Source organism: Pezoporus occidentalis, unplaced genomic scaffold (assembly GCF_034315485.1).
Source record: "Pezoporus occidentalis ecotype Australia unplaced genomic scaffold, CSIRO_AGI_Poc_V1 ctg193, whole genome shotgun sequence".
NCBI classification, from domain to species: Eukaryota; Metazoa; Chordata; class Aves; order Psittaciformes; family Psittacidae; genus Pezoporus; species Pezoporus occidentalis.
Window position 1 is genome coordinate 1,274,969 of NW_026913782.1, and position 10,582 is coordinate 1,285,550.

Here is a 10,582-nt window from a genome sequence, read left to right on the forward strand (position 1 = left end):
CAGATGTCAGAAATGCAACAACTGGTTTGGGTAGCAGGGGCAAGAGGGAGGAAGGCCCCTTTCAGAGAGATGCTGGGATATCTGAGCCCAAACCATCCTGCCTTACAATGCATGTGTATCTGCTTATTGAACTTCTACTTCCATCTACTTACAATGCAAGTATCTGCTTATTGAACTTCACCAGTGTATAAAAAACCTCTGGAGTTTACTGGGGCCCGGAGCTTGGTTGTGTTTTCCCGTTAGTGTCCTGCCTAATGAATGCATTATTGAGGTGGTTGAGAGGAAGGGATGGAGAAAAGCAAACTAAAAGGCCTTCCCCGACGTTGTTATTTATGACACGGTGCGAGCGGGTAGGAGCAGCAGTCAGGGCGCAGGAAGCTGCTTGCTCAGGTGCACAGCAGCATCTTGTAAAGGACTTGCTCATGAGAGAAAACTTGTCAGCCTGTTTCCTCACAGCAACCCGGTGAATAGCACACCCCTGAGCATGGTGACCTGCACCCCTCTGGCCTCCTGCCCTGCTCTGGGCTGTGTTCCAGGCGGTTCCCATAGCGCTGTGCTTTTTGTCTGTCAGAATGCCGCTGTCAAAAGGGATAGGCAGAGCTGTCCTGCAGCAGTGACCCGCGCGCTACCTGCTGTGTCTCAGCACTGTATCCCGTGTGTGAGGTGTTGGCTGGGGGCAGTGGGGAGGAGCTGCTGCCACAGCATTGCTGAGGAGGCAACTGCCCTTTCCCCCTCTGCAAGTGGGACATGAGAGTGTGACAGTAAAAGTGGTGGCAGCAGCGTTACAGATGTTGCTTTGGAAAGCTGCCGTATAGAACAGATTCCCAGCCTATTCATGCATCTTTACTGATCTTTCACTGGGACCAGGGCTGAAGTCCATAGCCATTTTACTCGTGGTCAGCTTTAGGTGTAGCAGGAGGTGAGATCACTGCTTCATCTACCATCCTTACCCCCTGTCCATGCTTACCACTCTCTTCTCAGAAATTCCCATTCCCAGAAGAGTCAAAGCAAAGAAACAGGAAGAGAACACCCTCTTACCTGGCACAAGTTGCAGCCAGGTCCATCAGTGAGAGCTGCAGTTCAGCACAGTGAGCCACACTGTCCTTTCTGCTCCAGGGCATGAGGGGACATGGGAGATGTGTCATCCTTTGAGACCCACAAGCTGTCCATGCCAGACAGGGTTATGCGGAAGAGAGCAGTCATTTTAGGTGCCAAACCCAAGATGTTTCCGCAAGGAGTGATGCCTGGCTAAATACTCCAGTCTCTGAAAATCATGACCCATAGAGGCTTTCCAGGCTGGGCAGCCAGAAAATGAGCCCTCTCTGGCTGCAGGTCGCTGGGGAGCCTGGCCCAGCCTGCAGTTTGCTTTCTCAGCACTGGCTGGTTTTGGTCTGGCCACGGGATGTGGGGAACCAGGATGGATCTCTTCAGGGGCTCGAGCTGCGTGCCCCTTCCTGTAAATCACTGAGAGGTGGGACATGCTTTGTTTTAGCTGTTTAATTCTGGCAGGAGCTCCCCTCCGCCCTAGCAGCCTGTCTCTGAAGCCGTGGTGTGACAGCTAGGCAGCAGTGATTCAGGGCAGCACCTCTGGGACCCTGTAACAGCCTGGGCTTGAGGTGGTCCCTGCAGGGTCACCATGGAGCTGGTGGCTCAGGGACATCACTTCCAAGGCAGGTACTAGAAGAGATTCCTTAAGTTTGGTCCTCACCTCTGTTAGGGTAATTGCGTTATTGCAAACCCCAGTTGCCACAGAGCTACATAGCACTGCTCAGTCAGTATGAACTTGGTCATAAATACACAGGCTAGCAAAAAGGGGGTTCATGTGTCTCAAGAAAAGAACTTCTTGAACTAGTACTGCTGCCTACAGAGAAGCTCACTGGTTTCATGTAAAATACATTGAAATTCCCTTTCTGCACCGACATGCTGCTGCTCATGTAGGCAACGCTGCGTGTAAAGGATGTCTGCTTTGGGAGCGGTGATGGAAACATCAGCTCTGGTTTTCAGTCAATGCATATTTTCTTTGTTGTCAAGTTTTCCTTTGCTAACGCAGGGACCAGTGAGCCCTCGGCATATTGAGCAGAAATCATGTTGTGCCACGCTGTGCAAAGGCTGGTTTTGGTGTGCTTCCACCATTTCTCCTGGCTGGAAGACCGACCTCTCATTGGGACTACAAAGCTGTAAAACACCAAAAGATGTTGTCCTTTTGTTCAATGCTTTAAAAGGTGTAAGCCTCCAGTGGGGCCCTGCCTTTCCTCTGATCTTCCTTCCTCTCCTACCACCGAGGCATCAAATCCAGCGGTGTTGTTACACCATGAGCTTGCCATTAAAGAGCTTACCAAACTCTGATGATTGATGGAGTCTTTTCTTTGGGAGCAAGGTCAACCAAACGGAGGTTAAAGAGTAACTATGATACGTGTGGCAAAGGGAATGAGAAGATTGCATTTCCTGGACACTTGGTGCATGGTGTTTGCAAGTGCAAGGAGGAGAAAACTATTTCATCTGAGCTTTGGGTACTGCGGAGTAAACCTTGCTTTGCAGGACAGGACCCAGAACTGCGGGGTGATTTGGTTTGGTGCAGTCTGAGGCGGTGGGCTTGCTGTCAGAAGATGGGAACTAGTGGTAATATTTGTGGGTGAGCCGGTATTTCAGCCCTGCCAGGTCCTATTCTGTGTGTGCACAGATTAGGGAGACATCTCTGCTAATGAAGAGGCATGTAATGATGCTGAAATGAAAATTGGTGGTTCTGTTCAATTCATTTGTCTCTTTTCTTTAAACACTGCACTTTTAATTGCTGCTTTGACATGTTCTCACCCTGACTTAGTTGAAGGAACACTGTCAGTCATTACCTTTTGTCACAAGCCTCTGTGGATTGAAGAATATCTTCCAGCCCATGGAAGAGCAAGTGCTTTAACTTACTGCTTGCCTTGTATTATTGGCACTTCCCAGGGCACAAGTGCTGAGTAGGAGCACGCCAATTACATGCCCTGTGGTGTGTCCAGAACCCTCAGCACTGTCTATAAAGCTATCCTGCAGTTGGTGGAGTGTCTGCCAAGACTGACTTCCTGGTGTTGGTGCACAGTCCTGGCAACGCAAGCCCCACAACCTCTTAAGGTTGTGGGGTTGGATGGAGTGGATGGTCCAGCAGAGCTTTACCTATGGTGGAAGCCACTGTGACAATGAGGCTCTGGTTACAGGTACAGCCACTCTTTATGGAAGAAGTGATGGTCCCAGCATGTGTTCAGCTATTTGGAGCCTGCTGGCCTCTCAGGTCTGCTGGACGAACTTCTTCCTGCAGAAGGTCAAGTGAACTTAAGCAGTTTAGAGAGCAGCTCTCTGCTGTTCCACACCTCAGCCCAGGGACAACAAGCTGCCCTGCTGTGGTGCTGAGTTCCTACACAAGGTGCTGGCTGCAGCTGGGAGCACTTTGCCTTGCACATAGCTCTTGCCCCAGTCCAAGTCTGTCCGCACTCAGCACCCAGGCTTAGGTCGCGCCTTCCCCAGGTGAAGCAGTGGGGATATTCCAGAGCTATGATACGTCTTTGTGTCAAGGAGAACAGATCCATTAGAGGTGTGCGGTCTGCGATACCTCTGTAGGCTCCTGCCTAATGCTTGTCTTCCACCACAGCTGCCCTCGAGCAGGGTCAGCTGGGAAATGAAGAGCTCACCCCCTTCAGCAGCTCCATGTGCTGTTTTAAGGAGCACATCAGATTTTACTCGTTCTTTCTATAAGACTTCATGTTCCTTCTTCTCTGACAGGGCTCTGGCTTCCACCGCTTGTTTAGTGAGTGCTGAAACGCCGTAAGAAAACCACATTTAACTATTTCCAGTGCCTAGGTGTATGCGTCCACGCTCTAGTTCTGACCTCAAGGCAAGCGTAGGGTTCGTGCTGCGACCACAGACTGTGAATTGGAGCTGCCTGCCCGCCGAGGGGCACGAAGAGCACTGAGGTACAGGGCTCACTGCAGCCAGCAGTCGTCACGGACCTGGGTAACCAGGACTGCGGTACCCGGAGGGCTCCCCCGTCGTTGCCTCTGCCCCCAGCGTTCAAACCAGCAGCACTAAAACCAGTTTGCGGCTGGTGCGGGGGGATGTGACCACCAGGTGCCACTCTCGCTCCACGGGGAATACGGGGAGGCTGCAGGGACGGTCAGAGATTGCAGGAAAAGCGGAAACGTTTTGTCCATCCCTGGGTATTCCCACAGGGGGACACTGGGAAGCTCCCGATGCTGGAAACCCGTGGGTACGGCTCAGCCCGGGTCTAAGTTTCAGCTTTGCGGGCAGTGTTTCTGCTTAGGGAGGGAGCTGTGGATGGAAAGTTGCTGCCTGAGGAGGCTGTGGCCTCTTTCACCACCTCCTCATTCTGCTGTACATGGGAAAAGTCGGTGCTGCCTCCACCCCGCATCCCCTCCGGGACCTTATGGTGTTATTCAGCACGGAACAGGTTGTAGTTGCTTTCGGTGCAATCGTTGCCCCTTCTGTTTTGGCCATGGAATTCAAGCCTGAGGTTTCCACAGTGCAGCCCCCCTGGGTTTGCTCATCCTCTGAGCACTCATCTTCTGTGTCCCAGGGAACAGGGACCTGGCATTTCCTTGTGAATGAAATAATAGAATCACAGAACGGTTTGGGTTGAAGGGACCTTAAAATCATCCGGTTCCACCCGAGGCTTTCCTACCTGCTTGCCACCGTGAGAGCTGCCCTGGAGGCTGACTGCTGGTGCCGGTGGCTCTAGGAGGTGCCTTGTGATGTTCTGTAGCTGCTTTCCTTTCAAGCAGGAGGGGTCGGGGAGGCACCGTCTGCGCTTCCACTCCTGGTTTGCTGCTCTTGGTGACCTGGGCTGATGTTTGCGTGCAGCGGTGTTTGAGAACCAAAGGGCTTCCAGACCTCTTGGCACCGTACGGGCACCGTGTCTACTTCTCACGTGACCCTAAATCACATCAGTAAGCTCAGTTTTGCCTCTGCTTCTGCCTGCCTTGCTCTCCCTTTCTGCAACCCTCCGTTCTGTCCTGCCCTTTAATGACTCATTGGACTTGGTTTTTGATGTAGCCTGTACCATCCCACTTGACTTCTCTAATCAGATCTCTTGTCATTTGGGTTCCCCATGCACTGAACGGTTTCTGCTTCAGTTGAAGAGGCCCTTCATGTCTGCTGGTTTATCTTTTATGCTTTTTTACCTTTTCTTTTCCTAATTCATTAATAAAGATGTTAAACACAAGGTCACAGGGGGCTGACGATTTCCAAACCCTGGAGCTAGCAATATTTCAAGACCAATTTCCTTATGTGATTATGTTTCACTTACTGGGTTTTCTCAGGAAAATCATTTGTCATGGAACAGCTGCTTCCTGTAACCCTCTTAATTATTTTATCTACGACTAGGACCAGGACTAGGACTAGATAAATGGTTTCAATATTTGATTAAAATAAAATCAATTATTGCATTAATTAAATTAATTAAAAATAAGTTAATATAATTATTAAATTAATCAACTAGGAAATTAAATTTAGCTATTAAATTAATTAAATATTAAAATTAATCATTAAATGAATGCTTAATTATTAACCCTTAATTATTTTATCTAGGACTAGGATGTTACCTCGGACTTTTAGAGTAACTCAGCCAATTTCATCCATTCCTGGAAGAGCACAAAAAGGTGACAGAAACGCTGCTATGGGGACAACTTCATCCTTTCTTGGTAAACCAGAGGATGGATCTCTTCTCCTGAACTTGCAGTTTCCAGCAGTTCCTCCTGAGCCATGCAAAATGAAACATTACTCACAACCTCATTGCTCCCCATTGAACAGTTTTCCACGGAGCATCTTTAAAGGATCAATAGTTTCTGGCGTTTATCCACATTCACTAGAGACGATGCATTTCCTTGAGTACAACAGTGGATTTCTTGTAAGAGGATGGTTGTTTCTTTATCAGGTTCCTGTGGTCAGTTTTATGACAATGGAATGGATATGTCAGGACGTAACACGTTTGCAGGCATGGCTAGAAGAAGTGAATGAGTTTGCCATAAAGCTCTGTGAGCTTGGCTTGCAGCTTAAGGGCAGGGAGCAAGAGGGATGGGAGAGTCACTGTTGTTCCTGGGAAGCTCCTCTCTTCCAGCTGGCCCACACCCTCTCCTGCTGCAGTCTGGCTTTCAAAAGCTTGGCCATAGCAGAACAGACAAAGGGCTGCCTTTTTCTGCTGTCCTAGCAATCTGCTGCCCTAATTACATGTTTATGCTGCCTGCACCTACAACTTGTGCTGGCTCATCACCGTGTGATCAAGGCTGTCCCTGGGGGGGTCTGATTGATTATAGCAGCTCTGACTCTTTGGACAAGAGATGCGGGGTATAGAACTTTAAGTCTCAGGAAGGGAAATCAATAGGTTAGAACGTATTTTGGTTCAGCTTCAGAATGAAACTCTTATTTATCTCAAGGCCTCATGAGAAGAAGATGCGGTCCAGAAAACTGTTATTACCTGTTCGTAACACTGCTAAAGAGTCATATACATGAGAGAGAAGATTCAGAAACTGAATCTAAGACACAGCATTGGTTTTAGTCCTGCAATAAAGAAACAGCAATTGACAAGTAGCTGAGTATTTCAAAGATGCCATCACTGAAACTGATGGAAAGAAAAGGCAATGTCTAGATCCAGCCGTTACTCAAAACGGTATTTCTCATTGCTGTAGCTGTGAATTTGCTCTATGGTGTTCTTCTCTTTTTTGTCAGTGATGAGAGAACAATACATGGCAGCAGCTGCTTTTAAAGATTACTGAAAATGAGTCTTGCAACTGTGCCAAAGAAACAGAAGACTGCATTCTCGATCTCTGAGCAGAATCGGATCGGACATTCTTCTAAACGTAGATTTCAGATTTGGTGATTTCCTTGCTCAAAAACCCAGGGAGCTCTCTTCCTAAGTCTGGCAATTAACAGGCTATGCTGCTTTAATCATAGAATTCTTTAGGTTGGAAAAGACCTTTAAGATTATAAAGTCCAACTGTTAACCTAACACTGCAAAGTCCACCACTGAACCATGTCCCTGAGCACCACATCTACAGGTCTTCAATACCTCCAGGGATGCTGATTTCAACACTTCCCTGAGTGTAGCTCTTCCAATGCTTGACAACCCTTTTGGTGAAGGAATTTCTCCTAATAGCTGATCTAACCCTCCCCTGGCACTACCTGGGGCCATTGCCTCTTGTCCCACCTCTTGTTACTTAGGAGAAAAACCGGACACCTCCTCTCTCCATCCTCCTGTCAGGTAGTTTTAGAGAGCAATAAGGTCCCCTGCTGAGCCTCCTCTGCAGGCCAAACAGCCCCAGTTCCCTCAGCTACTCCTTAGAGGACTTGCTTTTCAGACCCTTCACCGTCTTCATTGCTCTTCTTGTAACACAGTATGTAGGATGACTGTCTGAAGCATCAACTAGAAAATGTGCTTTTTGATTTGGAATAAAATATTGGTCATAAAAATAGCCTAGAAGCATCATTTAATTTAAGTGTCCTGCTGGCTCAGAGGCTCCCAAGTTCTTTAGATATCTCTGCCCGCATTGCCAGTTCTCACAATGGATGCTGAGGTATGGAGGTGAACATGAAGACAGGAGGTCTTTGGGAGCAGAAACTTAGTGAACGAAGGCTTTTTGTCAACACTGGTGAAAAGTCCTGGGAAGAAAGCATCCAGTAAGATTTTCAGGGACTCCAGTGATAGGACAAGGGGTGATGGGTCCGAACTTAAACAGGGGAAGTTTGGGTTAGCTATAAGGAAAAAGTTCTTTCCTGTGAGGGTGGTGAGGCACTGAAATGGGTTGCCCAGGGAGGTTGTGAATGCTCCATCCCTGGCAGTGCTCAAGGCCAGGTTGGACAGAGCCTTGGGCAACATGTTCTAGTGTGAGGTGTCCCTGCCCATGGCAGGGGGTTGGAACTGGATGATCTTAAGGTCCTTTCCAGCCCAAACCAATCTGTGATTCTATGATTCATTCTGAGACTGACGGAAGTGACGGCTGAGCTAAAGGGCACCACAAATACCTGCCAACATCAACACAAATGGTGGAAAAGGCAGTGGAAGCTTAGAAGGAACAGGAGAAAGCCTCTGTTTACTGAATGTTGTGAAGAATGCTCAGAAGCAGGGATGGATCTCTTCCCTGTGAACTGGCAAAGTACCATGCTACAAACCAGACTCATCTTACTGCAGCCACCAGTGCCTTCTTACCTCCATTTTTCCATTAAATTTCTCTTCATTTCACCCTATGGATTTACTGAGGCTTCATGGTGCAGTATCTGCTGTGTAACCTGTGTAAATGTGACGCCATAGATGCGCAGCAGAAATGTGTCTGTAACAAACACTGGGTTCATATCCATAATATTTTCGTTTCTAGAGATTTGCTATTGACCATTGCAACTGGCATTCATAGATGAATCTGCCAATATCAGTCACTGTCTTTTAATACCATGTATTCATGCCCAACAGTAGCAAAAGCAATGCTTTTTTCCTTGGGGCTGTCAGGAGTCCAACTCATTTGTCATTTTTAAGTGGATACCTGGGGCAGATTCTGTCCAAGCAAAACAAATCAATGCAGTTAGTTATACTAAATGCATTCAAACAAGGGTACCTGAAGGGGGGAGAAGAAAAAAGCGCTGCAGCAAAGGAAATGATGGAGAGAAGTATGCATGCTACAGGCTTGGAGAAGGCTGGGAAAATGGCAGCAAGTTTGATCTATGCCCTGGGAGTGAGGAAGAGATTGAGGATCAGATAAAGGGAATTATAAAAGGGAGGTTAGGGCTGCAGAGGAACCTGAATACAAGCCAAAGAGGTAGATTTAACAAAAGAAGAAGATAAAGTAGTGAGTGTAGGATGCGTCTCCAGGGTTGAAGCAGAGGAACCAATAGAACCAGTTACTGTGCCTTAGACAGCGGGCAGGCCTGGAGGGGAATCTCATTTCTGGACCATTTGATTCAAGACCAGTGCTCTGGACTATGAAGCAGCTGGGGTATCTTATAGCCTGTATCACTTATGATGCTAGCATGGCTTTAGCATGGCGATAAACATCACAAGAAAAGCAGCTTGTGCAACAGCCCAGCTCTTGGAAATGGTGCAGAAAGAAAAAGAATCTCTTATAGCTGTTTTTATAGAAGCAGGTAATATAGAAGGCAGGGTTTGCTTTCTTTTCAAGGGGTACATTTTGGTCACGGGTGGGGGTGAGTTGTAGGACTGGTTGAAGTGGATGTCAGTGCTTTATTTTTTACTTTAAAACGTTTATGTTTGATGATAGCAAAAGAATACGCTTTTCTGTGACAAAGCAATCCAGCCACCTTGTCATTTGAAATGGGCACCTGAGACAGATTATGCCACAGCAGAGCAGACCAGTACAGTCAGTTGGACTAAATGCACTAAAACAAATACACTTGGATGAGAGAAGGAAAAGATGCCACAGGAATGGAAATTATATTGGGTGGGCGGGAGGGGGAGAGAGGAGTTACTTGCAACAAGGAATAAGGAGGGATGGGAGGCTTCATCTCCACGTGCTAGAAATAGCTGAACTCATCCACCAAGATCATAATCAAACCAGCTTTAATAGTGTAGTGTCATCAAAAAGAGGGAAATTATACCCACTCCCAAAATGAGTACACTATGGAAGGATGCTTATAGATGTCTTGCAAGGCTCCAGGTAGTTTCTTGCTCTCCTTTATTCAAACACCTTCATTACTGTAATCCATCAAGATCATTATGAGAGAAGGGATCAAGAGGTGCATCTGGTATTTTACATTATGTGAATCTGAATCCTGGAACAAGAAGCAGATGGTGGCACAGTGGTAGAGGTGTCTCACTGTGATGAGCTCATGTCGCTGGCAAACTCATCCTGCAGGATGATCCTCAGCTGTAGCTGATCACACAGGTCAGAGTGATGGGGGAAGGATCTCAGTGACTTGGCTGTTACTGTGTCTCTGGGTATGTGCTAGCTCCACTGAGCAGTCCAGCTTTGGCCAGAACTGCAGCACAACTACAAAACAAGTGGTGCTACTGCGCTTGAACTTGAATGGAAAGCCCTGAGACCACTTGTTTCTGATGGCTGAGAAAAGCCCTCCTGGGAAAGCACTTGTTCCTTCCAGAAGAGGCAGGGATATACCATTCTCCCACCCATAGTGTCACCTCTAGACTAAACCCTTTCCCTGTGTGGGCAGGAACTGAGGAATAGGATGTAGGGGCGGCCGGCAGCATCGGGCTGTGCGCGCACAAAAACCAGATCAGCGCTTCTGGAAAGAGGCGAGCGGCTGGTGGAGGGGGAGAGGAGGGAGACACGGCCGCGCTGCGGCTCTGCGTGCAGGCGGATGCTGCTGGGTCCCAGCGCGACCTGCCCTGCCGCTGGAGCCTGTCCGACAGTGCCTGAGCCGGGCTGCAAGGAGGCACCGCGCCCGGGGACCTCCGGCAGGGCACAGCCTCATCCGCACCCCTCTCATCTCTGCCGGCTGCGGTAGCGCCACAGATGCATCCACTCGCTGTCAATCTCCTTCCTCCACTGGAACTACTTCACCGGGCCTTTTACCGGCAAGTCTGGGGGGGGTTCTTTAAAGCTCTTTGGGAATAACGTGAGCGGAGGGCGTT